General features: G+C 44.9%; 1 long non-coding RNA gene and 1 other non-coding gene across 2 annotated transcripts; both read right to left on the bottom strand.

Annotated features, from left to right (window-relative positions):
- Nucleotides 1–10,674: 10,674 nt before the first annotated feature.
- Nucleotides 10,675–14,406, bottom strand: LOC146340491 (uncharacterized). Its single transcript, XR_014784043.1, has 3 exons — nucleotides 14,050–14,406; nucleotides 12,469–12,624; nucleotides 10,675–11,365 (listed from the first exon to the last, which is right to left on the bottom strand). It is a non-coding gene; the product is annotated as an uncharacterized LOC146340491 (long non-coding RNA).
- A 6,948-nt stretch (nucleotides 14,407–21,354) lies between these two features.
- On the bottom strand, nucleotides 21,355–21,518 carry LOC146340490 (U1 spliceosomal RNA). The gene has a single exon (XR_014784181.1). It is a non-coding gene; the product is annotated as a U1 spliceosomal RNA (small nuclear RNA).
- Nucleotides 21,519–25,919: the final 4,401 nt, after the last annotated feature.

The raw sequence follows: 25,919 nt of genomic DNA, 5'->3' as shown, positions 1-25,919 counted from the left end.
GGGGGTGGTGCTTCAGTGGGAGCCCGGAGAAGCTGAGCTGGGGTGGGTTCTCACATCCCTAGTTACAAGTGATGGTTAGGGTTAGCCTTAGTTGGGGTTAGGGTTGGGGAGACTTGGGTGTTCTGACAGGAACCAGAGCTTTGGTAAAGCCTAGCTTGGCCAGACAGACTGAGTGGGCCACCAGGACAGCTTACTGAATATCCTTGAGTGTACCGAGTGAATTAAGGGCTCCTTCACTTGTACGTGAGGGTAAGGATAAAGCTTCAGGATAGGGTTAGTGTTGGGTAGACCATGGACTTCAGATGGGAACCAGAGCATCGGTAAAGCCTAGCTTGGCTAGGCAGACTGAGAGCGCCACGAGGATGGCTTGCGGAATTTCTTGATGTGTACCGGGTGGACTGGGGGCTGTTTCAATTGCATGTGAAAGTTAGGGTTAAGCCTCAGATAAGGGTTAGGGTTGGGGAGACCCAGGTCTTCTGACAGGAACTGGAGCCTTGGCAAAGCCTAGCTTGGCCAGACACATGTAGGGTGCAATCCTATGCATGTTTGGACAAAGAAAAGGTCAACAATTCTCAGCATTCCCCAGCCAGCAAGGCTGGCTGGGGAATGCTGGGAGTTGTAGGCCTTTTCTCTGTCTAAACATGCATATGATTGTGCCCTTAACCATAATCTTCATGTGCCACCCGGCATACTCCAAGACCCTCTGCAACCTGACCTGGACCCAACACAGTCTGTCTGTCCAAGCTAGGCTTTTCCGAGGACCCAGTTCCTGCTGGGGACCCAGGTCTCCCCAACCCTTACCCTGTCCAGAGGCTTAACCCTCAGGTGTCACTGAAACAGCCCCCAATTTAAACAGGACACTCTAAGACATTTAGCAAGCAGTTCTAGTGGCCTAGAAGCCTAGCTTGGCCAGACAGACTGAGTGGGCCTCAGGACAGCTTGCAGAGGGTCTTGTGGTATGCTAGGTGGATTGGGTGCCCTTTCAGTTGCACGTGAGGGTTAGGGTTAAGTCTCCTCTAGGGTTGGTGTTTGGGAGACCCAGCTGTTCTGATAGGAACTGGTGCCTCAGAAAAGCCTAGCTTGGTGAGACAGATTGAGTGGCCAACCAGGGCAGCTTGCAGAGAGTATTGGAATATACTGGTTGGATTGGGTCTGTTTCAGTTGTATGCGAGGGTCAGGGTTAAGCCTCAGGCTAGGGTTAGAGTTGGGGAGACCCAGTTCTTCTGACAGGAACCAGGGCCTCGGGAAAGCCTAGCTTGGATAGACAGACCGAGTGGGCCGCCAGGAGTGCTTTCCAGATGTCTTTCTGTGTACCAGTTGGATTGGGGGCTCCTTCACTTGCACGTCAGGGTTAGGGTTAAGTCTTACTTTAGGGTTGGGGAGACCCCACTTCCTGGGCAGAAACTGGTGCCTTGGCAAAGCCTAGCTTGGCCAGACAGATTGTAAGGGCTACCAGGACAGCTTGTAGAAGGTCTTGGAGTATACCGGGTGCATTCAGGGCTGTTTTAGTTGCACATGAGGTTTAGGGTTAAGCCTCAGGTTAGGGTTAGGGTTGGGGAGACCCTGCTACCCAGGAATGATCTGGGGCCACAGCAAATCTTAGCTTGGCCAGACATATTTAGGGGTAACCATGACTGCTTGCAGAAGTTTTTGGAATATACTGGGTAGATTAAGGGCTTTTTCAGTTGTGTTTGAACGTTAGGGTAAAGCCTCAGGTTAGGGTTAAGGCTGGGGAGATCTGGCTTCCTGGGCATAATTTGTGGCCCTTGCAAAGCCTGGCTTGGCTGGACATAATTAGTGGGCAACCAGGGCTGCTTGTAGAAGTTCTTGGAGTATACCAAGTGAATTCCAGGCTGTTTCTGTTTCACTTGATGGTTAGGGTTAAGCCTCAGGTTACGGTTAGGTTTTGGGAGACCTGGGTCCCCAGGCAGGAGCCAGGGACTCAGGAATGTCTAGCTTGGCCAGACAGACTGAGTGGGCAAGTGGGACATTTTTCCAAAGTTCCTGGACTATAGTGGGTGGATTGCAGGCTGTTACATTGCCAGCCTTGGCAACGTTATCTTGCCTAGACTGCCTGGCAACATAACATTGAGTCAAAATGAAAAGCTCTTGCCAGGCCATTGAGATCCAGCAGCTCTTCTGAATTCTGTTCAGGAATGGGGAAGGGGGGAGGAGGACAAAAGCCATCAATGCACAAGCAGGTATCTTTTCCACATCTTTTTGCGTGGTTATTATCTCAACTGAACCTGCCAGCCCACAATAACAAACTTCATCACTTGGCAGGCAGTGAAATCAACAGCCAAAAGTGGTGGACTTGGGGACAGAAAAACAAAACCACATCAACTTGTCTCTTTTTCAGGGTTCATCACACTCCATTCTAACAAGCAGCACAGTATTCTTTGGCTGGAATATGCAGCTGATCACTGGAAGAGGTGGTGGTGATTCATGTGGAAGAAAGGACACTAAGGACACAATCCTATGCATGTTTAGACAGAAGAAAGTCCTACAAGCCCCAGCATTCCCAAGCCAGTTATGCTGGCTGGGGTATGCTGGGACTTGTAGGACTTCTTTCTGTCTAAACATGCATAGGATTGTGCCCTAAGCCATCTAGATGTAGCAATTCTATGTCTGAAGGTGTGAGGGTTTATGATGGCATGCCTGCACATAATAGACACCATAGACATAGGGTTTAATGAATGTTTATATCAGAAATACATATGAAAAGAACCATAAATGTTGAAGTGCAGGCCCTCATCATGACAGTACCCATAGCCACACCTGTAAGGAGATTCCAAAAATTTCAGGCAGCTGGGTTGATCCAAATCAACAAACCAGTTCTTGCAGTTTTTGTCTGCACCAGGAGCCGGCCTGTTGTAAAACAAATGGGTCAATAATAATAATAAGAAGAATAAGAAATTTCTATGCTGCACCACTGTGAACCCAGGCTTACTGCACCGCTGTAAAAGAAACACAGGGCTGCTATTATCCATATCATGCAGTAAAAGCTACCCTGGGTCCTGATGTCATTGTGGCATATTGTGACCCCAACCCTTAACAACAGCCTAGATTCTGACCTAGAAGAGAAAAAGCCAGGTAGATTGGAAAGCCACATTGGCTTAAGCCACAGGGGACGTAGTGGATCCAGACCCAAGTTCTGAGCCTGAATTGGAACATGAGCCTGTCATCCAGAAGCCTCTTGAATCAGAGACCCTGAATGGGGACCTCTGAGACATTACCCCCTGGGCCATAGGGGAGGAGCTGTAGCTCAGTTGTAGGATATATACTTAGTATGTAGAAGGTCTCAGGTTCATCTGCCAGCATTTCCAGGTAGGGCAGGAAAACACCTGCCCAAAACCCTGGAGAGCTGCTGCCAGTCAGTATTGACAATACTGAGCTCCATGGACCAGTGTTCTGAGTTACTATGAGGCAGTTTCCTATGTTTCAGGGGAAGGGGTCATACTCATAGCTCAGTGGTAAAGCACCTGCTTAGCACACAGAAGGTTAAAGGTCTGATCCCTGGCATCTTCAGGTAGGATAGGAAAAATTCCTGCCTGAAACCCCAGAGAGCTGCTGCCAGTCGGTTTTGACAATACTAGGCTAGCTGGACCAGCGGTCTGACACAGTATAAGGCAGCTTTCTGTGTTCCTATATTCCTCCAAGGGACCAGCTGCTTCTGCAACAGGTGCCCGCCCGGCCTCACATTCCCTGGTGCCTGCTGTGCTTGCTACTGCAGGCAAAGCACCAGGAAGGTGTTCCTAGAGAGGCAGAGGAGGACTAGGCTCCAAGCTAGAGGTCTACCCCTTTAAGGCTCTCCACTCTCCAGGAAGTAGGTGTATTCCAAAAGAGCATACAAGGCAGCCTACCCCAACGAGGTGTTCCAGTTCTCTTTGGCTAATGGTGCATGCAGTCTTATTAGTTATAGAATACGTAGGTGTTTGTTTTGAAAAACCCTCTGCTTGGGTTTCTGCCAGAAAAGTTCTTTGAAGCTCAAACACTTGCTGAAGTCTCTCTTACCAAAACTGCTAGTAAGAACCTGGATTTAAAGGAAAGAAAATTGCTGAACAATTTTGCATTATGTCTGTACCACCATTTCAAAGATGAAGGGGACTTTAAGGATGCATTCCTGTACCCTTGTACCTGGGAGTCAACCTCCTTGAACTCAATGGGACTCACTTCTGAGTCGATATGCCTAGGCTTGTACTGCTAATTGTCCATTTTAAGCAATAGAGATGAGCAAAGCAGGAAGAGATGCCCCTTATCTTCTCCAATAATCTATCCCCTTTACAAAAGCACAGAGAGAGCAATGAAGACTTAAACCAGGCCAGAGAGAAAATGAGATGTGTTGCTGATGTTGTTGTGTTTTTTTAATCTAATAAATGTTACAATTCCATTCTCATTTAAGGAATGCTACACCCAATTAGAGTGCTCTCTCCAGTCTGAACACCTGAGATTCCAAATCCCAGAAGGGGTTTTTATTTTTAACAATATTATTATGAGTGTTATCACATTAGATGAAATCAGCAAAGGGTAGGAGACAGATTCATTGACTGCATCAAGGAAGCTGGTTGAGTTTTATGTATATATATTCCTTGAACATGTACATAAATGAGTGTGTTCTTCCCTTCTGTAATGGCAGCAATGGTGGTATCTTGGTAGGCACTTAGCAGATAGTGGTCAGACTTTGTGCCACACCTGGAAGACTGTATGCTTTCACCCGAGAGACATTTTATAGCAACATTTCTATCTTGGTTTCCTTTGAAACTGAGCATCAATTGTTACTGCACATCAGAGCAGGACCAGATGCCAGCTAGGGGAGAAAGTGGAGTCGCTCCATTCCCCTCCTTCTTTGGAATTTCAACCTCCCTCTCAATTTATGGAATTCACTGCCACAAGATGCAGTGATGGACACAGGCTCAGATAGACTTCCTTTCTTTTTAAGGGTTACACACATAGGTTAAATTTATGAAGGACAATTAGCTGTAATCAGCTAACAGAATCTCCATGTTCAGAGATAGTATATCTCTGAATGCTGAAGACTCAGGACAAGCAATCAATGGGGATGATGGTTATTACATTTATATCCTACCTTTTTTTCCTCTTGCAAGGAACCCAAGGTGGCTTACATGGTCCTCCTCTCCATTTTATCTTCACAACAACCCTATGAGGTAGGTTAGGCTGAGAGTCAAGAGACTGGCTGAAAGTCACTCAGTGAGCTTCATGGCCAAGTGGGAACTAGAACCCAGGTCTTGAGTCCCAGTCCAACCCTCTAACCATTACACCCTACTGACTCTCTCTGAATTGTTGGTTTATGTTTTTATTTGCTATATTTATATCCCACCTTTCCCCCAAGGAGCTCAAGCATGGATGTCCACAGGAATTTTTCCGGGGGGGGGGGGGAGGCAGCAGAGGTGCACAGTGGCCTGTGATTGTAATTTGCATGCATAGCACACACTGCTACAGCACACATGCAAATTTTCCTTGTGTGTCTGCCGATGCTTTGTTGTTTAGCGTCGAATTCCATGACATTTAGACACCTACACAGAGTGGCAGAAAATCTTGGGAATCTGACAGCACAAATGCAGAAGAGCATTCTAGTCAAGCTTCATACAAGAGGCATCATGAATGCCAACTACAATTTATTTGGAGTGAGGGATATAAACACAGAAACAAACTAAGGAGGCAGGGAAACAGTTGCACAAACACAGACAACAGTCTGAATGTTACATTGGATATTTTATGGCATCACTGTCCTTATAACATTGACAGCTTCACAGGTGTTGTCCTAGAATGAGTTCCTTCATCTTGGAAACACTGGTGAACACTCTGGCGGTGGAGTATGTTGAGAATGTCTTTGACGTCGGGAGGAGGAATGAGTATGCTTGATCAGGGCTTAGGTTTCTGGAAGAGCCTAGTCTGCTCACTTGACTTTTCACATTGTTATCAGCCACTTTTTACATCAGCGTAAGACAATGTTTGCATAGCTTGAGTTTTGAACTGCAAGAATGATCTTTTGGAATTGCACCCCCCACTCACCCCCGTAACTGCACATTTTGTATGTGTTTGTATGTGTTTGTGCATTTTGTATATGCAAGAAACAAACAGCACCAACAACCAACAAACAAAAGTAGCCATGCTGGTTCATGAGAAAAAAATCCAAAATCCACAGCTGGGCAATACATGGATTAGGAGCAACCAAAACTCCACCGAATTGTGCAAGCTTTCAAATTCTCCTGAACTCTTCATCAGGCTAAGAGATACAAAAAAACGGGGGCTGGGGCGGAAAAAAAACTCCCAAAATTTGGCCGGGTGAGGCCAAATTTACAGCCATGAGGTCGGCAGTTTAGATAGACCCAGTCTCAAAATGGAGATTCACAATCTGAATGAGTTAGTCAGTGGTAGCAATGGAACCAGAGAAACATTCACATGAAGAAAGTCTCTGCGCCAAGGGTTCCATCCCCTCCAACTGCTATGTAATACTCGCAATTTGGCCTCAGGTGGCTTTTTACCCATTGCACCACCTAAAATTAATATCCAGTTTTCTTACTATGAGGACATTCATGTTCCTCTGCACTTCTGCTTGAAGCTGACTCAGGACTATATGTTTTGCCCAAGTCAATGGACAGATCAGGATTGCAGCCAGACTTCATGTTCTCAGAAATGGAGGACAGCCATTGCTTCTGTTTCCCAAAACGCGTTGCTAAACCTGATACCTGCAACACCCACCATCTAACTGGGCACCCTTAGAAACAGGATGTTGTGCCCAGAAACCAGACATAAATAGGCAAAACACAGGTATATTGGGCTGAAATAGGGGCACATTTTATATTAAATACTAAACAGATCTGTGTGTCTGTGAGACTATGTAGGATTCTACTTCTCTAGAGTAACACGTAGCTAATCCTGACATTCTGTGTGAGCTCCTTTCCTGGAGAAGAGGCAGTAATAAAAGGCACCCCTTTCCCGAAGTTGCACCTCTTCAGGTGAAAAGGGAGGCTTTCCTGGGTCACCCCCACTCAATTCCAAATGAATGTGATAGGTTAGCCCCAAAGGTGTTCCTTCTCCTGCCACAAGTCTCACAGCCCTGAGCTGCAGGTCTCAGGAATCACCCTCCACCTTTAAAGGTACTTCAGGGTGTTCACCTTATTGGTCACTACCTAGACAAATTCCTGCATATCCCTGCCAACGTGACCAAACAGCCTATTTAACTACTACACCCATTTCTTCCAGCCCCTTCCCTGGCCATCAGTGTAGAGTGCCCACCCACCCCCACACACATTCACATCCATCTGGCTAATGTGTGAACAGGCCCCAAATTCTTATTTGGTCCCCAAAGGTGACCATTCTACATGGAAGCCAGAGGGAGGGAGGGAGGGAGGGAGGGAGGGAGGAATGGGTGCCAGAAGAATCAAGAGGCCTGAGTCAGAGCAGAGCTGGCCACCCTCAAGCTCCATCCTCTCTCTGGTGTCAACATGACATGCATCCACATGTCTACATTGGCTACATGCCACCCCCACCACCCCACCAGTGGGGCCTGGCGGCTTCGATTTCTGTGGGGCTGTGAATCTATTCCGGGTTTCAGTAAGAGCAAGCCAGAACTCTACCAGGGCTATCCAAGGTTCTGAACCTATTTGGGGGATAGGATTCAACATATTGGATAGCTTCTTTAGAGTTCTGGCTGGTTCTGAGTGAAACCCAGAATGGATGCACAACCCAACTGAAATTAAAACCTTCAGTGCCCACCACTTCCCTTGGTTCCAGATGTAGTTCCATCCATGCCATGGGGACTGGGCTGGTAAAGGGGACAGATAATCAAGTCAAGCAGGGCTGTTTTACATCTTATGTCCTTCTCTCAAACCTCAGCTCAAAACCTTCCCCTTCCATAAAGCCTTTGGATTAACCTGTAAATCCTCACCCTGGCCTGTACTAAAAGAAAGCCAAAGGTCTAAAGTAGGAGTGAAACTAAAGTAAGACTCACAGCAATTGGCTGCATTCATCCCTTTTTACACTGTTCCTCTCCTCCCTCTGTTGCAAATGCTTTTAAAATTGAGTTTCGAAGCTCCTTGGGGTATCTATATGCACTAGGGATGTAAGGATTGTGCACAATCTGCTCCATCTGTCTTTCACAGATTATCAGTCACTTTTTCTTTTTCTTTTTGTTTCTTTTTTTGTTATATGGAAAAAAGGCAAATAATTCCATAAGGGGGGTCACAACAATTTACATAATTTATCTTACTACGTAACCATTGGCGTATTTTCCTCCATTCCATTCTACTTTTCCCCGCATATATTTACCAGTCTCAGAAACTTGCATATTTTCATGGAACACCGATTGGTTCAAAATTGGGAAAGGAGTATGACAAGGCTGCATATTGTCGCCCTGCTTATTTAACTTATATGCAGAGTACATCATGAGAAACGCCAGGTTGGATGAATCACAGGTTGGAATTAAGATTACCAGGAGAATTATCAACAACCTCAGATGCACAGACGATACCACCCTAATGACAGAAAGCGAAGACAATCTAAAGAGCCTCTTGTTGAGGGTGAAAGTGGAGAGTGCAAAAGCTGGTTTGAAACTCAACATTAACAAAACGAAGATCATGGCATCTGGCCCCTGGCTGGCATATAGAAGGGGAAGAAGTGGAAGCAGTGACAGATTTTATTTTCTTGGGCTCCAAGATCACCACAGACGGTGACTGTAGCCATGAAATTAAAAGACGCTTGCTCCTTGGGAGGAAAGCTATGGCCAACCTAGACAGCATAGTAAGAAGCAGAGACATCACCTTGCTGACAAAGGTTCATATCATCAAAGCTATGGTTTTCCCAGTAGCAACGTATGGCTGTGAGAGCCGGACTATAAGGAAGGCTGAGCACCGAAGAATTGATGCTTTCCAACTGTGGTGCTGGAGAAGACTCTTACGAGTCCCCTGGACTGCAAGGAGGTCAAATCAGTCCATCCTAAAGGAAATCAACCCTGACTGCTCATTGGAAGGGCAGATACTGAAGCTGAAGCTCAAATATTTCAGCCACGTAATGTGAAGAGAAAAGTCACTGGAAAAGACCCTGATGCTGGGAAAGACTGAAGGCAAAAGGAGAAGGGGACGGCAGAGGATGAGATGGCTAGATAGCATCACCGATGCAATGAATATGGACTTGAGCACACTCCGGGAGAGAGCGCAGGACAGGAAGGCCTGGCGTGCTACGGTCCATGGGGTCACAAAGCGTCGGACACGACTGAACGACTGAACAACCACGATAAATATGTGTGAATTTCAGGGAAGTAAAGGAATCATCCAAAAGGCCATGGATTCCATGCGGCCTGAAGGGGTCACTCCGCAGCAGATTCTGCAGGTCACATTCTTAGAAATCCAAGCTCATTTCAGTCCATCTGGAATTTCTCCAGCTTCCCTAATACACGCACTAACCCACACCTTCTCAATATTATGGAGCAGATGTTCCTTGTTCATCCCATTAGCATCCTATGGGGCTTGACTCCATAATCCCACCCTGCTTTCCTTCTGTCTTAAATGGGGGGGGGGGAATCTAAAGTTAATTTTGAAACAAACATGCACAGTTTGTTACGGCTTTCCATCCTGGTCCCCCCCCCCCTTACCGGTTACTGATATATGCCAATAGACACAAGCAGACATGTGGCAGGACACATCCAAATTCTTCTCTGTGCTGTGTGATTTATTTAGGTCTGTGTGCAAATTGCCTCTCAAAATTCTCTACCCTTTTTGTTGGCAGAGAAATTGGTGTGGATGGTGGTGTGAGGGAAAAGGTGTAATTTCATTTCATTTTCATTTCATTTCTATACTGCCCAATAGTCAAAGCTCTCTGGGCGGTTCACAAAAAAATTCACTGAATTTCTCCAAGAGGAGGAGAAATTCTCCAACAGGTTTTTTTTTGGGGGGGGGGTAATGTGTGCTTACCATTAACAGTGGGAGCAGCACAATTTCTTTCTTCCTCCATCCCATTTTTTAAAAAAAGTGGAGGGGTGTTTTTTGTTGTTGTTGCCATTGCACAGGGCAGCATTCTGCCACTGTTCTGGCTACCGTTCTGCCTGCTCCACAATTCCCCAAAGTTAGTGTCATTTCAGGGCATTGTGCATGAGGGGGTAGTGAGATGGTAATTGCAGCCCCCCACCCACAAAATGGTGGGAGATATTTGGAGAAAATTCTGTAAAGTGGCTTTTTTCCCTTGGGGGGAGGGAGGGGGATAAAGAAAAAACCTCAGAACGTTTATCAAAAACAAAGCTGCCAAACATATAACAACCTGTTGCAAACACAATTTATGCTGGATTTCAGTTTTCCAGCATAAATTTCCAGTACATTTGAGGGGATTCTTGGCCCCTCAAACTTGCATGAAAAGAAAGAAAGCATCTCCTCCCCTTTTCCCAGCAAATCCAAGAACTGAGACCTGCCAGAGAACGAAACCCACAGCTCTGAGATGGCAAGACTGTGATGGAAAATAACTCAGCTAGCAGGCCAAGTCAATGTGCCTTCTCCTACAGTGCAGGTAAAGGCAAGGAGATGATTATCTCAGTTCTCATTGCTCTCTGGGCCCTGCCAATCCTTTGCAGAACAGAAGGCTGCGTTTTTCTGCATTTCATACGCCGCACCCTCTTGCTATTTAAATAGCACCTTGGAACTCACCGTTCAGAAGCAGTAACTTGTCGTGGAGGGTTCTTTTATTTTTTGAAGGGAGGAAGAAAAAAGAGAGAATCCCATTTATTTTTGCTGCACCATATAAAAATCACAGATGGCTCAGAATTATTTTTGTGGTGAGGTTAATACGTTCCTACCAATCTGAGAAATATACTTTTGAAATAGAGGTGGGCTGAATAGCGGGAAATTAGCTTTCAGGGGGGAATTAAAAACACTGTCAAGGGGAGAAAATGCTTGTGCATGTGATTGCATGAACAATAGCTGCAGCTTTTTCACAGGTGGGCTCCGGAGTTTCTCTTTTGAGTTGAAATTTTGCTGCATTTGACATCAAATGTGGTTTGTCCCACAGAATGGCCTTCCCCTACCTGGAGCCCTCCAGGTATGTTGGACATCAACTCGCATCAGTGTCAGTCAGCCAACATGGGCACGGCCAACATAAAGTGGCCTTCTGGGAAATGTAGTCCAAAATAATGGAACTATTTTCAGGGCTGCATGTATAGACCATGTAATCTAACCCTTGCACTGATGCATATATCTATACTTCTATACTCATATTTTCTTAATAAACGTGTTAGCAGTGATAAGGGCACATTTGCACATGAATATACATCACTTCATTTCTCTCTGCTTCTCTACCCTGCATTCAATGAGTGAACCAGCTCCTTTGGAAAACATTGTGCATCACCTCACCATGGCACCTGCAACAAAATGTTATAGTGTGAAGTGCTGCTGTTCAAAATTCCAGCTGCTACATTATATTCCCCTCCCACCTGGTTTTCTACCCACCCACCCCAATCAGTTAGTAAGTACTCTGTGGTCACTGAGCATGCTCAGTCCTCACTGGACTCTTTTGCAGGAGGACACTTCCACATTACCCCCCCCCCCAATAATCATTATTGTACTTCTGCAAACCTTAGGGTACCTTGCTAATATCACCCACTTGAGCATGGGTGCTGCTGCTTTGGCTACATAAATAGGATGAACAACCTGAACACTGGAAACCGAGGGAACACTTAAAGTTCTTTCTGTGATGTTATATCTCTGGGGATGGTTTGTTCACAAATCCTTATGTGTTACAATTCTTCAAGAGATGAACCTTCATGAGATGCCAGGGTACAAGTCCAGAAATTAAACCCTCTGTGTCTAAGAAGCTCTCCTTTCTATCCATAGGTGGGTATGGGCTAGTTAGGTTCACCCAACAGAGATGGGGAAGTTCTCTGCAGCTGCTCGATAACACTCTCTTTTATACTCTCCTCAGATTTCCAGAGCAAAGTCATAGCAAGCCTGATCTCAACTCATCCCTGCATAACTGAGCTGGATCTTCCTTTTGGCAGGAGCAGTTGAAAAAGCATGAGGGGTGCATTCATTTTAAAGTGATTGAAAAATGAGTACTCCCACCTTCATTTTACATTCATTGCAATGTATAATGTAAGTGGGGGAAAAGAAACTTCATTTTCATCTTCATTTTTCTTTAATTGCTTTTAAAATGACAACTCTTTGTCTAATCTTCCTGTGATATGGCATGTCTGGCACCCACAGGGAATAGAAGAATGCTTGAAAACGTTGTGAAATTTGGATGGAAAACACCAAAATTGCAAGTAGGAGGAAAGGAGGTGCGTCTACATTAGGTGGCTGTGTTCATTTTTAAAAAAATATTTTATAAATACATGCGTTTCCCATGCACCAATGCCCTCTCAAAATTCGCCATCCTATTTGTGAGTAGAGAAATGGGGGGGGTGTTCACTTAACTTCTGCAGTGGAAGGAGAAATGCTCCAACATTTTCTCAGTGATGAGTCTCACCTTTAGCAGTGGCAGGAGCATGGCTTCTTTCTCTTTCCTCCCCAAGGCGTTTCTCCCCTTGCTGCTGCAGCTGGCAGCAACAGCAACTGGGTTGGCACCCTGGCTTCCATTTTGCATCCTTTACATTGCCTTGCATCGCAAAGTGGTCTTCTTTTTCTAGGGGAGTGGCAGTGAGAAAATGTTACCAGAAATTGTCTCAGAAAAATGGTTTGGGACCAAGTTACTTGAAGGACCACCTACACCGATATCAGCCTGCCCACACTTTAAGATCGGAAAGAGAGGACCTTCTCATTTGCCCACCTGTAAGAGCATTCAGGTGGGTGAACACACGTGAGAGGGCCTTCTCTTCAGTGGCTCCACATCTTTGGAACAAGCTGCCATTGGAGGTCTGCCATGCTCTGTCATTGCAGACTTTTAAGAAGGCCTTGAAAACATATTATTTTACCTTGGCCTTCTTGTGATATAACTGATATTGTTGCTGCTGCTACTGTTAACATCATTGTTGGTTTTAATTGTTGGTTTTAATTGCTGGCTTTTATTGTTGTTTTTATTGTTTTTATGCTTTTATAACTTTTAATATTTTAACTGTTTTTTTATGTATTTTATTGTTGTAAGCTGCCTTGGGAGGGCTTCTGCCCTGAAAGGCGGCCAAGAAATATTTTAAATAAAGAAAGAAATAACTAACAAAATAAAATAAAAAATGAAAAAACTAGTGCCATGCCAAAAAATTCTCTCACATTTTTTTCCCATTCTCATTCAATTTCATGGAAAAGAAATTGCTTTTGAAAAGAAATTCAAAGGAAAAGACATTTCAGAGAAATCCTCATGGGTTGGGTTTGGGATTTGGGGCTTCTTGTCCTTACTTTACTTTTGAGATGGCCATAGAGTGTGTGTGTGTGTGTGTGAGAGAGAGAGAGACAGAGACAGAGAGGTCAGGTTTCCCGATCCCCCCAGCACACAGGCAATCTGACACTGGACACCCAAATCAGTGAGATTTCTTTATTGCAGGGAATCCCATGGCAAAAGTTTAATGGTTACACTCTTCAGAAAGCATATAGCTGATGGTCAGTAGCTATAGGCTCTGTGTAATTCCAGAACAGTCCAAAGCTAAACACTACCACCGTGACTGAGATCCTCAATGTTGCCATCTCCATGGTTTTGAACACAAGGGAAGAGACTCTGGATTCCTGGGTACCTAACCCAGACGATCCTTTCATGGGGCTCCAACCCCAGACATAGAAAGGGAATGATTCCTGGAATGAACCCATCAGGCAATCTAGGGATAACTTCTTGAAGGGCCTAAACAAATGATACCCATAAAGTCCAACTTTGAATCTTTTGTTGATAATTCAAGGCTACATGGTCAAGGCCCATCAAGATCAAGGGAAGAGCATACTCACACATGCAAGGAGTTCCAGGCCACCACTTTCACATTGGCAACTCCACTCTGCATGAGTTCTGGCAGGGGGAAGTCCAAAAGTTATAGATCAAAGCTAGCCTGCCGCACACTGAGCTGACTTCAAACACAGACACACAATCCACAGCAACGAGAGTTCAAGTCTATGAAAAGCATCACAGTACCTTTTGTGGCAACTCCTTAACAATTCAAAGTTTCAGTCCTTGTGTGCCTCCAAAAGCCCAGACGATGATGGAGCCAAACAGAGAAGGCTTCAGGCAATGAAGATGAGATGTTTCTACTTCCTAGCAAAGACTCTTCACCTTTGCCTCACCTTAAAAGGGAAGACGTGACTGTAGGACATCCCCTCTAGATCCCTTGACAGACAGGGGCCTTTAGCCTTTCAGCAAGGCCCTTGTCTAACTAGGGCAGCACTGCTAGGGGTATACGAATTACTTAACCCATTCCAGTCCAGGGCATCCGTGGGAGGGGGGAGGTGATCGGTCCCTCCCCCTGGAATCCTCCCTAGTTGGCTCCTCAATGTGGCGAGACCGCAGAGCTGCTGGCTGAGCCCGCCCGCAGCCGGACTTCCATCCACTGCCGGGCTGCAGCCGCAAATGGCGTCCACTGTAGCAGCCACCATTTGCGTCCCTGCGTAAGCCGTGATAGGCTATGTATATATTTATGTAGCCTATCACGGCAAAGAGCAGGGACACAAATGGCACCCACTATACCATTTGCGTCCCTGTTCTTTTCATGATAGGCTACGTAAATATACACATAGCCTATCACGGCTAACACAGGGATGCAAATGGCATAGCAGCTGCCATTTGCATCCCTGTGTTAGCCGTGATAGGCTATGTATATATTTACATAGCCTATCACGGCAAAAGGCAGGGATGCAAATGGCATAGCGGCTGCCATTTGCATCCCTGCTCTTTACCATGATAGGCTATGTAAATACTTACATAGCCTATCATGTCTAAAGTAGGGAGGCAAATGGTGGCTGCAGACTGGGGCAGCGGACGGACTGGACATCCAACGCCAGGTAGGGTCCATCCTGGGACAATTTCGCGGGGTGGCGGGGGGGATTGCTCCATTGCACCACGGACTCCGGGGGGCCGGATTCTAAAGAATCTGGCCTCATTGGAGTCGGTGGCGGAATTCTCCAACATCCCTAAGCACTGCTCAGCCATCCAGCAGTGATGCTTCAACCTGGGCGACCCTTCTGCAAATCCCACCCCATCTCTGTCAGGTTCTCACAGACAGCTTCCAGCCTCCGGCCAAGGCCAGACCAGCAGGCGGACAGGGAGTTGGGTGACTCCCCATGACTCTGCTCTGGGAACACTGAAGAGATAAGCTCACACAGACTCTGACGTTCCAGGGGCTGAATAGGCCCAAGCCCTTCCAGGCTACTTCTAATCAAATCCTGGCTATAACTTACAAGTCCCACTGCAGTACTGAAGCTGGGCCCTGACAGTGTGATTGCCCTGTCTTTCATTGTAAAATAATCTCTGTGGGAGCCTGTCGCCTCCTCAGCTTCCCACACTTCAGTTAGCGCTATCATGAGGAAGACATCATGAGGCAATTCCTCTGATGGGGCTTTTTCAGTTCAGGAATGGCAGGTGGCCTGGGAGGCTGCAGAGCAATGGAACAATGTGTAATAGAGAGAGAAAAAACATGCAGCACCCTTGGCCACCTTGCAATGATTAGATAAGCTCAAAAGAAATTCAAAACTCTTCCTCAGAAAAGTGGAAGCCTCAGCATAGTTGATGCTGTTGCCACTTGCAGGAGCAGACAGTGCAATAAACCAAAAACCCTTCGGAAATAAAAAAAGAACTTGTGCTACAACCCCGGTCAATAGTGAGCCCTATCTGTGAGACACTATTGGGGAATTTCTCCTCCCGTAGGTGAAATCCCCCCCCCACACATTTTTCTGCCAACAAATAGGCTGGAGTGTTTTGAGAAGCCACGTGTACACAGCTCTAAAAAAACATGGCTTCCAAGAAATTTTGTCTCAGCTTGAGTTGGATCTTCCATTGAAAGCGATCAGATGATGACAGGAGGCCCCAGCTTTTGAACTGCTTCTACAACGAGGACCATTTTGTCCAATCCATCTGGCCTTTGGCAGGCCATTTGCCTTGGGAGAGTAATAAAATTCCTACAGATTTCATGCCATTTAGATGAAAAACACCAAAGTTATAGGCAGCAGAAGACCATTGAAATCAACTAGGGATGTACGAAAATTCCGCCATGGATCTCAGGGAGGCTGAATGCCAGTGCATTTGGCCCCCCGAAATCAGTAGCGGAATGGCCTGCCCCCCCCCCCCCGGGATGAGACTTACCTTGGGCGGATCTTCCTGGCGGCAGCGGCTCCGGCAGTGGTTCGGTAGTGGCAGCAGCGGCGGCAGCGACGGCTGCAGCGGCTGGTCTTCCGACCGGCTGCTGCCGCCGCCATTTTGTTTTTGTTTTTTTAAAAAAGTGATAGGCTATGTAAAGATTTACGTAACCTACCACGGCTAGGTTTTTTTAAAAAAAACCTGTGATAGGCTACGTAAATGTTTATGTAACCTATCACGGCTGACTTAAAACAACAACAACAACGCGCGTACGCAAATGGCGGTGCCCATGGGCGCCGCCATTTGCGTTCCTTATTTTGGCACGTCTTAGTCTATGTAAACATTTACATAGACTAAGACGGCGAAAATAAGGGGAACACAAATAGCGTAGCATCTACACTATTTGCGTTCCCCTTATTTTCGCTGTCTTCGTCTACGTAAATGTTTATGTAGACTAAGACGTGCCAAAATAAGGAACGCAAATGGCGGCGCCCATGGGCACTGCCATTTGCGTACGCGCGTTGTTGTTTTTGTTTTTTTAAGTCAGCCGTGATAGGCTACGTAAACATTTACGTAGCCTATCATGGCTGACTGCAGGGACGCAAAAGGCGGCGGCTACGGCCGCCGCCATTTGCGTCCCTGGCTCCCTGCTAGCCAGCGGCCGGATGTCTGGCTGCTGGCGGAGCTGGCCGGCGGCTCTGCAGAATCCCTGAGGAGCACAGCCGGCCGGCCAGGATTCCGGGGGGGGGGGAGGAACGGAGTGCCTTCCCCCCCAGCGAGGATTCCGGGGGGAGGGACGGAACGCCTCCCCCCCCACCATAAACATAATCGGCGGAAGGTAAGTACCTTTCGTACATCCCTAAAATCAACTAAAAATGTGAATGCAATGATATTGATGATGAAGATAACCAAAGCCAAGGGAATCCCAATGGAAGTGAACCAAAATGAAAGTGGCTTTAAAAATGAAAATGACACCCCCCTTTAAACACCCCTTAAAAAGCATTTTCCTTGTAGCAGATAGTCAGAGTCTCTGACTATGTAGTGCTTCCTGCCAAGTCATGGGGAGGGGTGGCATAAAAGGAGTTCCTTACAGCAAAATCTGGGCACATATGTTGTGGTACTTTTACAAAGCAAACAGCTCTTCTGGGCTTGAAGCAAGCTACTTCTTCAAAGCAAAGAGATGTTCTTGCTTGCACCAAGCAAACTCCACTGGGAAGGGGAAGGAGAGCAGGCTTGAGCTGTACAGACTCTAATTTGCTGTTTGCAAACTGCAAAGAGGTTAGGGATGTATGAGAAGTTTGCTTCAGTTTATTTTTGATCAGGATTTACCCAGTTCACACCTCCTGGATCGAACACGTACTCGAGTGCAATCAGTGGTCAACATCCATACATTTCAGAGCTTGTGATGTGATCTGAGGACTCCCCCCCAATGCATTTAATGACATGTGTACATTTGAAAAATGTGCATGAAAAAAATGTGTATTTTTGAAAGAAAAGAGCACAAGCATGCTTTAATCAATGGGTGAAAATGTGTACATTTCCAAGATGTACAGAATCAATGTATACATTTGGAAAAAAATATGCACAAAAATATGCATGAATATTAATGCAATAATAAAATTAAAACAAAGATTGCAGTTTGCTATGGATACAAGAAAGAATTAGGTTAGAGGCAGAATTTTGAGAACTTCGACAAACGTGAGTTTTGCTTGTATGCTCGTCACTAAATGAGATGTGCAGCCCAACCTTATGAATGCTGACTGTTGGAGTAAGTTCCATGGACTCAGTGTTCCTTACATCCAAGTAAACATACACAGCATCATGTTGTTAGAAGTTAAATTGTAGCTTCATACAGACATTGGTGAGAAAACGATTGGATTCACATTTATATGTGACACTACACTTCCCAATTTGCGTGTCCTGGAACCGAATGTGGACCCAAATGCAATTTGCTCTCATAAATATGTGCATTTCCAAGTGTTTAATGTGTCTCATCCCCCCAAAAGCATCCGACAACACATGCACATATGAAAAGTGCTCAAAGAAAAATGTGTATGTTTCTAAAATATGCACAGACACGCTTTAATCAATGGGAGCATGTGTAAAAAAAAAAAAAAAAAAGCACATTTGAAAAAGCAAACAAAAATGCACACTTTTCTTTTCTTTCTTTTTGCAAAAGGCACACAAAATATGTAGAAATTACTGTGTGGGGGCGGGGGGAACTTGCATGGAACTAGGATAGAAGAAGCCTGGCAGTGGAAAAATGAAAACCTCTGTGAGACAGAGCTTGACAGATTTGCCCATTCCTAGATTCATCCTTCCCAAAGCTGAGGTGCATGACAAGCATGCAGCAGGTTAGAGTTTATTTCCCACATACCACTGTTAACCTCTCTGGACAGAGGCATTAATCTCTAGTTCTCTGAATCTGACACCTTTCACCAGCACTGACTCACTATTGCCGACTTCATTTGAAATTTGTAATTAAAACAGCAGCAGAAAAGTCAATAAACTGTCATATCTCTCTGTTCAGAGAATGTCCTTTTTCTTTCCTCAACTTCTGGATCAGTTTAGCTAGATTTCTAGGCAGATTGATTTCCCTGTCTAGGTTGCCAGAGTAACCCTGTGTCCTTAAGGTTCAAAGAGGAAAAGGAAAGAAATGCACCAAAATGCATATAAAATGCAGATTTTATGATAATATAATACTTTGAGGGAAAATACATTTAGAAATGGGTATTTGATGAAAAAGTACTTCAAAAATTAATGTTTAATATTGATTTTCATGCAGAAAAAAACAGATTAATGCAGAAATGGGAATGGAAGAGACAAATGAATGAACACATGTGAAACTGACACAGACTAGAAAGAGACAGGTCCATCCAGCCCAAGTTGAACACAGAATGTTCAAAATCACAATAAATACCCGTTAAAAATACTCTCAAACACACACACATACACACACACCCCGCACACACCTGTGGAAGCTAACATTTTAACCCCCAAAGGCCAAAAGGGAATGAGCAGCACATAGATTTCAGTTTGGGGGAAATCATTCTATGAATGGGGACCAACCACTAAAAAGGTCCTGCTCTTGGTGTTTATCAATCTTAATTCAGCCAAGGAAGGCCCCATTGGATGATGACAGTGGTCTAAGATTCAAATTGGAATGAGGCATTTGCTGAAATACTCTGGTCCCAAGGCTACACACCCACTGGCACAACCCATTCATCCCAATACCCTACTAAACCCAGGTAGCCAAAATAATCCCATAGGTCTGTATCCAATGATACCTTTGCTTTACCGGAAATGAAGGCAGGGTTGTTGTTGTTGTTGTTGTTGTTCAGTCATTAAGTTGTAGCCAACTCTTCGTGACCCGATGGACCATAGCACGCCAGGCCTTCCTGTCCTGTGCTCTCTCCGGGAGTGTGCTCAAGTTCATATTCACTGCATCGGTGATGCTATCTAGCCATTTCATCCTCTGCCGCCCCCTTCTCCTTTTGCCTTCAGTCTTTCCCAGCATCAGGGTCTTTCCCAGTGAGTTTTCTTTCTCTTCGCATTAGGTGGCCAAAATATTTGAGCTTCAGCTTCAGTATCTGTCCTTCCAATGAGCACTCAGGGTTGATTTCCTTTAGGATTGACTGATTTGACCTCCTTGCAGTCCAGGGGACTCGTAAGTGTCTTCTCCAGCATCACAGTGCGAAAACAGCAATTCTTTGGTGCTCAGCCTTCCTTGTAGTCCAGGCAGCTCTCATAGCCATACGTTGCTACTGGGAAAACCATAGCTTTGATGATACGAACCTTTATCGGCAAGGTGATGTCTCTGCTTCTTACTATGCTGTCTAGGTTTGCCATAGCTTTCCTTCCAAGGAGCAAGCGTCTTTTAATTTCATGGCAGTCACTGTCTGTGGTGAACTTGGAGCCCAAGAAAATAAAATCTGTCACTGCTTCCATTTCTTCCCCTTCTATATGCCAGGATGTAATGGGGCCAGATGCCATGATCTTAGTTTTTTTAATGTTGAGTTTCAAACCAGGTTTTGCACTCTCCACTTTCACCCTCAACAAGAGGCTCTTTAGATCCTCTTTGCTTTCTGCCATTAGGGTGGTATCGTCTGTGTATCTGAGGTTGTTGATAATTCTCCTGGCAATCTTAATTCTGACCTGTGATTCATCCAACCCGTTGTTTCTCATGATGTACTCTGCATATAAGTTAAATAAGCAGGGCGACCATATACAGCCTTGCCTTTCCCAATTTGGAACCAATCGGTTGTTCCATGTCTGGTTCTTACTGTTGCTTCTTGGCCCTCATACAGGTTTCTCAGGAGACAGGTAAGGTGGTCTGGTACTCCCACCTCTTTAAGAATTTGCCACAGTTTGTTGTGATCCACACAATCAAAGGCTTTAGCGTAGTCAATGAAGCAGAAATAGACATTTTAAAATCTACATGCAAGGATCAATACCATAGTACTGTAGCTCCATCACCAGCAAAGGTACCAACTGATAGTAAAAGTGCAAAATATGCATTAAAAAATGGAACTAGCAAAATAACACTGATGTTCCTCAGTAAATTCAAGCCCAATGCACATAAACGCATTACCATAAATGTGTGGAAGGGAAATGGGATCACTTCAGCTGCTCCTGCTCATGACCTCAACACGTTTAGCTGAATCAATGTCATTCTACATAGAGCCTGTGCATGGGCATGGAGCTCCCTCCGTGCGATTGGCCAGATGGTGAGGAAAGAACACTGTATGCATAAGCCGTCTGCAGACATTGAGTTAAATGTGGGGAGTTCAGGAGTGGGCACAGCACATACTCCATGCATTCTGAAGGATAGGCTCATGTATTTTCCAATTGGCAAGATACAAGGTTCTTTAACAGTATGCGTACAAATGCCTCAATATAATATCTTGACAAAATCTCCCAAACAATTCCATTTATCTAACAGGATGCTGATCAGTAAACCTATTTCACATAACCCTATTCATGAGCATCCAGAAATCAATACAATATGTGCACAAGACACTTTCATGGAAGCATCATTGTAATCCTTAATCATTCAATGGCTTTTTTTGCGTTGTCATCATATCACTACTACATCGAACCTGTAAAGACTTCTGAGAAGGTAAGATTGATCAAGCTCAAAGCCCCCCCCCCCCCAGGAAAGCAGAAACACAGTTCCCCACTACCACAAAATTATGCACTCGAGTTCCCCACATTTGGGGAAATCACAGGGGTCAGCACACCCAGGGTGCAATGGAGGAGCCTCACTCTGGGAAAACCACCTTCATGATCATGATGTCTCCCCTGCCAGTAAGTCTCAAGCTCAGAGTTTAAAACACACACACACACACAAGCCCTCCAACCATGCAAGGATGCTGATTAAAAATGAGAGAGAGAGAGAGAGAGACTGTACCTGCTGCAACCACATTTCTTCACTTTAGAGGCCAAAGTTTTCATCCCTCAAAAGCAGCTACTGTAACATTCTGATGTTCTACACAATTGTGCAATGGTGCAATCGTAACCTTGTTTACCCAGATATAAGTACCATGGAGCTCAGTGATGCTTACTCCCTAGTAAGTGTGCCTAGGATTACAGCCACAGCGAAGTATTGAATCCCAAATCCATGCAAATACCCACAGAATATGTGTGTCAAGTTATAATCTTGAAAATACAATTAAAGTAGGATTACCATCCGTTTTCACACATCTCACAAACAACAAATCAACTCCAGTTTATTGTTAGAGACTGGGGAAAAACCCCTATGTAGGCTATATATCCAGAAGACTTCACTTTGGAATAACACTGTGTTGGAAATGGAATAGGTCTGTAGACAGACCAGTCCAACTGTGTCTATGTCATTCTACCTGTTCTGCAGCAAAAACAACAAACAAACTGATATTCTCATAATGATGATGTCTTATGGATTATATACTTCATACAATGTATACTAATGGGGTTTGTGTGTGTGTGTGTGTGTGTGTGTGTGTGTGTGAGAGAGAGAGAGAGAGAGAGAGAGCGCCAAATCTTGTGTATTTTATTGTTGTAAGCTGCCTTGGGAGGGCTTCTGCCCTGAAAGGTGGCCAAGAAATATTTAAAATAAATAAATAATAAATAAACCACCCAGAGAGCTTGGGCTATGGGGCAGTATAGAAATGTAATAATACATGAATGAGTCTGAGCAAATGTTGCACTAAAGGAACATTTTGCTTCCTAACCCTAATCCTGTTCTTGTGCTCTAGAATTTTGATTTATAGTTTTACCTACATCCAATTGCAGTCCCACCCCCCACCCCCATAGCTTTGCATAGGCAACAGTGGTGCTGCTATTACTTGTAAAATGACTCAGCGTGTATTTTCTGTTGAGAACATGATCAAGGAACACCAAACATAAAGACTGTGAACAAGATGTACAGTGCTTCTAGAAGGCAAATGATCTGTAATGCACTATTGTTAAATTCCCACTCTGTATCATGTCTGGATAGATGATGTAGCCACTGATCTTCATCTGTAACCAAAAATAGGAAGATGGCCAAATCCAGGGAATTTGTCTGCAATGTGTTTAAGGATGATCCTCCTGATGGCACCAGTCAAGTGTGGAAATTTGGGCTGAGTGAATCTGTAAGTTTTGCTTTTTCCTGCTTTTGAATTTTGTAAAGAACAAAAATACAACAACCCTGAAGTTATTTCTCTCCTGAATATGAACTTTGCAAATTTTGGTAAACTCTTATAAAAATGAACTGAAACAAAAATCCCACCCTTCTGCACCAAATTTAATACGTATAGCTCTTCGCAGCATGGAGAGGCTGAAGTTCTATCTGCCTGCCATGTAGCTGTTAATGATGATCATGTCAGAAAAAAAGATGGCAACCCGAATGAAGTACTACCACATGGCTGAATACTCAGGGATTCAAACCCAGACTTTCAAGTGTGCTAAGCGCTCAAAGCCTTGGGCCTGGATGAATGGATCTGTCCATTTCAGTTTCTCCCCTGCTCATTTTTTTTTTTTTAACTGAAGTTCTATTTGTCCCAAATATAGTGTCAGGGATGAGTCCAAGCCCCTTGAGATGTCTGATAGCTCCTATTCTGAATCGGAATAGCTAGATCAGAGCCCTTGGGAGGGACCTTCCCTAGAGCTCCAAGATGTTGGGAGAGGTTCCTCCGAAGGCCTTGACAAACAGATGGACCAGGCTGAGTCACTGCCCCTCCCTCCACCATGAGAACTCCAGTTTCCAAGGAGGAGGGGCATGACTTGAGAGACGCTAGGGTGTGTCACAAAGCAAAACAGGAAAAGTTAGGGGTGGGGCTCAGATGCTCCACCAGGATAGCCACTCTTGGAAGCAAACATAAGAGGGAGATTCTAAGGGAGGGGCATCACTGCAAAGCAAGTTTGGCCATGAGGTTCACAGGCAAACTGTCAGCAACTTCACTATCCCCTCTAGTCTACCACCTTCACTACCCCTTCACTGAACTCCTCTGATTAGAGATCACAGATTAGCTGTTTAGGGCCTGGGGTATTCTGAGAACTTCCTTGAATTGGCTTTTGTAGAAAGGCTAGTCTCTAGCAAAATAAAGTTGTATCAGCCTGAGGCTTTGTCTCTTTGTGGTGTTGATTGCAAAGGGGAAGGACGATCCAAACCTGACATATAGAGAACTTTGTGAATTTTGATTAATTCTCATCAAAACCAAACTGAAACAACTTCTCACCTGTCCCTACTGTAAATTCTAAACTGCAGGAACAACCATCACACCTGGTGCCTCACTCGGTTGCTTCTCTGTGATTTCTCACAGGGCGCTTTGCCTGTGTTGTCAAGTGGACTCAGAGGTCCTTGATGTGGAGTAGGCTCACCCTTCAGTGGAGTCAGATTCAAGGCCTGGAGTCTGTGGTCCAGGCTTGGAGGTCTCAGGCTCAGGGATCTTGGGTTCAGGGGGTTCCTTGATGCTTGGGGTCATGCCTTGACATTGAGACCTGAACCAATCTGTGCCACTGTCCCCTTGCCCCCTATGCCCATGTCTCAGACACTACTGAGGGCTTTTCTACATGAAGCTTGTGACCTGCCACTTTACTGAGGATTCTGCTTTCGGATTCTTTGTGAGATTAAGATTGGCTCCTGTACTCTTGCATTTTTCTGGGATTTTTCTTTCTCTGCCTTTTGATATGTTGCATTACACAACCACTAGGTGGCATTGTGGTATAGTGGAAGTGCACAAATACTCCAGTGTTTCGTGCTGCCATTCACAAAGATACCAGACTTTCCTTGGGACACACACACACACACACCCCTGCTATAATGGTTCATGGGAGAAGCCCTGGAGGATGATAATGTTGTGTAAAGCACCTGCAAACTACTGTGAGTGAGGAATTATGAGCACACAATAAATGCCTTGTATAGAAAGGCTCTGAGTAATGGCACCTAGGGAAGGAGAGGTCATAAGACTATAAGAAGAACCCTACTGGATTACACCAAAGCTCCATTTACTCCAGCATCTTATCCCCACAGTGATCAACCAGATGCCTCCAGGAAGCCCATGCCAAGCAGGCCAATTTTTGTTGTGAAATACACACAATGAGGCTAAAGTGGCCAGTGAATAAAAATTTATTTATGTATTTAAAACCTTTTTATACTACCCTTCATGCTTTTTTTTTTTTTTTTAGGATTTCAGGGCAGTATATAATCAATCATGAAACAAGACTACAATAATAAAAGAGGAAATTTAATCTATATAATCAATTTAGGGCAAATTAAAATGACTCCATAATTCAAAATAAAAGATGTGGGGTTTTGGCACCCAGTGAGTGAGTTAAAAAAAAAAAAAAGTGGGTGACCGGGGGGGGGGGGGACAGGAAATATTAGAATTGAGTGAGATAAGCTGTTCAATAGCCAAGCTTTTAATAACAGTGCAGTGAATTTGTTGTCAGTGTGCATCTGAAATGTGGAAATAGGCCAGAGAAGCTTAATAGGTAGGAGATGTCGAGGTTTCATTTTCCAAGATGTTATGAGAGTTGTTGTTGTTGTTCAGTCATTCAGTCGTGTCCGACTCTTTGTGACCCCATGGACCATAGCATGCCAGGCCTTCCTGTCCTGCGCTCTCTCCCGGAGTGTGCTCAAGTCCATATTCATTGCATTGGTGATGCTATCTAGCCATCTCATCCTCTGCCGTCCCCGTCTCCTTTTGCATTCAATCTTTCCCAGCATCAGGGTCTTTTCAGGTGACTTTTCTCTCCACACTAGGTGGCCAAAATATTTGAGCTTCAGCTTCAGTATCTGTCCTTCCAATGAGCAGTCAGGGTTGATTTCCTTTAGGATTGACTGATTGGACCACAGTTCGAAAGCATCAATTCTTCGGCGCTCAGCCTTCCTTATAGTCCAGCTCTCACAGCCATATGTTGCTACTGGGAAAAACATGGCTTTGATTATGAGGACCTTTGTCGACAAGGTGATGTCTCTGCTTCTTACTATGCTGTCTAGGCTTGCCATAGTTTTCCTCCCAAGGAGCAAGCGTCTTTTAATTTCATGGCTACAGTCACCGTCTGTGGTGATCTTGGAGCCCAAGAAAATAAAATTTGTCATTGCTGCCATTTCTTTCCCTTCTATATGCTAGGAAGTGATGGGGCCAGATGCCATGATCTGAGTTTTTTTAATGTTGAGTTTCAAACCAGCTTCTGCACTCTCACCCTCAACAAGAGGCTCTTTAGATCCTCTTTGCTTTCTGCCATTAGAG

The sequence above is a fragment of the Heloderma suspectum genome, chromosome 6 (genome assembly GCF_057233095.1).
Source record: "Heloderma suspectum isolate Gila_16-S chromosome 6, 16-S_ref, whole genome shotgun sequence".
Classification (NCBI taxonomy): Eukaryota; Metazoa; Chordata; class Lepidosauria; order Squamata; family Helodermatidae; genus Heloderma; species Heloderma suspectum.
This window is presented reverse-complemented; position numbering and strand designations above follow the sequence as displayed.